This window comes from Galeopterus variegatus, unplaced genomic scaffold, assembly GCF_000696425.1.
Source record: "Galeopterus variegatus unplaced genomic scaffold, G_variegatus-3.0.2 Scaffold904, whole genome shotgun sequence".
Taxonomy (NCBI): Eukaryota; Metazoa; Chordata; class Mammalia; order Dermoptera; family Cynocephalidae; genus Galeopterus; species Galeopterus variegatus.
Window position 1 is genome coordinate 265,707 of NW_007727015.1, and position 3,597 is coordinate 269,303.

The 3,597-nt window shown below is 41.4% G+C and overlaps 1 protein-coding gene across 1 annotated transcript in view; it reads left to right on the forward strand.

Moving 5' to 3' along the window:
- The window catches only part of AMFR (autocrine motility factor receptor, E3 ubiquitin protein ligase), a 39,504-nt gene that overhangs the window by 29,469 nt on the left and 6,438 nt on the right, over positions 1 to 3,597 (forward strand). The window lies entirely within an intron of this gene.

The following is a 3,597-nucleotide window of genomic DNA, read 5'->3' on the forward strand; positions in this document are numbered from 1 at the left end:
AGAATTTCCCCAAGGATAAATGCCAAAAAAACTATACCTAAGCATATCGTTTCAGACTACAGAAAATCAAACACAAAGAAAAAAATCCTGAAAGAAGCTGGGGGTGGGGGTGGGGAGAGCAAAGACAGTGTGTTTATAACATTTGTAGTTGTCCCATAGTCCTTGGATATTCTACTTTGTTATTTTCCATCTTAATTCTCTTTGCTTTTTGGTTTTCAAAGTTTCTATTGATGTCTCTTCAGGCACAGTGATTTTTCCTGCAGCCATGTCCAGTCTGCTAGTAAGTACATCAAAGACATTCTTCATGTCTGTTCAGTGTGTTTGATCTCTAGCATTCTTTTTGGTTCTTTGTTAGGATTTCCATCTCTCTGCTTACATTGCCCATCTGTTCTTGCATTCTGTCTACTTTATCCATTAGAGCCCTTAGCATGTTAACTACGGTTGTTTTAAATTCTCAGTCTGATAATTCCAGCATCACTGCCATGTTTGGTTCTGATGCTTGTTATGTCACCTCAAATTATATTTTTTGCCTTTTAGTATGCCTGGTAATTTTTTCTTGATTGCTGGACATGATGTAGTATGTGAAAGGGACTGTGGTAAATAGGCCTGTAGTAAAGTGACAGTGGGGGGAGGGGAAATGCCTCTAGACTGTGAAATTCACACCTGCTTCTCAGAATGTTTTCTTGCCCTTAGGTGAAACAGAATGGCTAGAGTGGGCTGCAGCTGGGTATTTCCCTTCTCCCAGGTCAGTTGGGCTCTGATAAAACTCTAGCAAGTTAGGCCCTGGTTAACTGGTTTCTCCTAAGGGTAGGCTTTGTTAAGAACAGAGTGCTGTTGCTTATTTGACAATGCTTCCTTTTCCCCTCCCCTGCCAGAAGCATGAAGGGATTTTTATCAGATATTTACTGCTGGAACCTCGTTGAGCTCCTGGAAGTAAACCTCACAATATTGGGGGGGGAGGGTTCCCTATGACTGAGTCCCCCTAAAGTTCTTAAATCTTGGAGTTGCTCACATGAGCCTGCAGCAGTTTGTTAGTTTTGTTCAGGTTTTCATTATGGGTCTTTTCTTAAAGATGTATCCCAAAGCATGTTTGGTATGTGATAGGAATGATCTCTAGAGGGGCAAAGATGGATGGTGCAGAACAAATAGAAGAACTAACTGAAAGAGCAAAATCCTTAAGATGGAGAGTGGGATTGGGAGACAGGAGAGAGGGATTCACTGTTGTTAGGAGGAGGGATGGATGTAGCTACAGACAGGTTGTTTGAGATTTGGTTTAAAAAGAAGGCATGGCTCACAGTAGCCAAGAGGTAGAAGCAACCTAAATGTCCAAAGATGTGGCATACACCCATGGTGGACTGTTATTCAGCCTTAAAAAAGAAAGAAATCTGTCACATGTTACAACATGGATTACATTACGACCTTGAAGACATTATGCTAGTGAAACAAGCCAGTCACAAAAAAGCAAATGCTGCGTGATCCCACTTCATGAGGTATTGAAGGTGATCAAACTCTTACGTACTGAAACTAGAGTGGTGGTTTCAGGGCCTGGGGTGAGGGAGAAAAGGGGAGTTGCTGTTCAGTGGGTACCAAGTTTTGCTTTTACAAGATGAAAAAGTTCCAAGAATTTCTGCACACAGCAGTGTGCATATAGTTAACGCTATTACACTATACCCTTAAAAATCATTAAGATGGTAAATTTTATTGATTTTTGACCACAATAAAAAAAGAAGGCACTGCTCCTGCTTTCTCCATGAAATCTTCAGCAGGTCGTTGGCAGAGAGTGAGGGTGACTTCAGGGTGGGAGTGTGGCAGCCTAGTGCGGCCACTGCCAGGCTCATGGCAGGCTCTGCATGGGTACTTGGGGGCCAGGCAGTTATTGAAGCTCTGTGGATGGATCACCTCACCTGCCTCAGGAAAAAAACCAGACTTCATGGCCATGTAATGCCCCTAGGAATGAGAATTGCATTCTTGGAGTCCCCGTGTTTAGAATCCTCAGGCAGGCCCTGGCTGTTTTTTCTCTAGTTCTGTGATGGTTTGGAATAGACAATTTTCAGCACAGCTAATTTACTGGAAGCATGCATTTCTTATTAAGATGCAATATTTAACATACTAGATTTTCTGGAAGAAAAGCTTTGGTCTAGTAAAATGAATCTTAGGTTTTTTTGGGGGGGGCGGGGGTGAGAAGGAAGCTGGTTAAAAATAGGAACTTATCTGATTATAGAGGTTTTTAATGAATTCTTCCCCATTTAGCTTTGACTTCTCCTGGAAAATAAGTGATCAACTCATGTTTATATAAGCAATAAGGGGATCACAGGAATGTGGAGGCCCTGGGGCCTTTGGGGCACTGCTTGTCTTGCCGGTGTCCCCCAGCAATGACTCTAAGCAAATCTCTGTGCAGGTTTCACCCCATCTTTTTTTTTCAAGGCCCTGACATTGAGACACAGCCCGCCCATTTTCTATAGTTTATCATGATACGTTCCTTAGGAGCTAATATCTCAATAGTTGACTTTATTGTGCCCCTAAACCAGTTATTTTTTCCTCCTCTTTCTTTTTTTCTTTTGATCATTGAGACTTTTCCACAAATAAAGCCTTGAATATAAGCATTTGTAAATAAATGTATGTATGTGAAAAACAAAAAAAAACTGGAGCTGCTTCAATGAAAGTATGGATGGTGGTGTGCCCAGACCTCTGCCTGCTTCCCCCTACACAGACACGCCCACCATGGAGCCCTAAGTGGACTCTGAGATGACTGTACAGTACAATTTGAAAACTACAGCTCCAGGGCAATATTAGGAATTTGCATTCTTTATCATCTTTTTTTTTTCGAATTGTGGTATAATTTACATATAGTAAAAATTGACCCTTTTTAATATCCAGTCCAACTCATATAGTTGTGTAACCATCACCATAATCAAGGTAGAGAATAGGGTGCTGGCCTGTTAGCTCCCTCAGTAGAACGTGGTGCTGATAACACTGAGGTCAAGGGTTCAGATCCTTGTATTGGCCAAAAAAAGACAGAGAACAGTTCCATTTCTCCTCCCCACAAATCCCATTGTGCCCCTCTGCCGTCACTTCCTTGACCCCACTCCCAGTCCCTGGCCAAACACTTAGCAGTTTTCTTTCCTTATAACTTTACCTCTTCCAGGATGCCATATAAGTGGAATCATACAGTTGGGCTTTTGAGTCAGACTTCTTTCACTTAACATAATGCATTTGAATTTCATCCATGTTGTGTGTATCAGAAGTTTGTTCCTTTTAGGAATTATAGCTTTAAGGAGAACACATTTTCATACTCATGGTATACTGAGCTTTAAAATAAACACTTTTTAAAACTAGAATATTCCAGTTGAGCCTGTCTTGGGATCCAGCTGGATTTCTGTGCTCTTTTTATTTTGAAATTGATGCTGCCTGTTTGGTGTCCTGGAAAAATACTAAAGGGACTGCAGTTTGATAGTGATCTGCAGAATGGAGGTGGCCTCCTTACCTGTGTTTTCAAGGCGTGATGTCAGCTTCAGTGCTCAAAGCCTGCCATACACTGTGACCTCCCTGAGTGACTGTTGAGAGTGAACATTTCTTTTTTTTTTTTTTTTTTTTAAT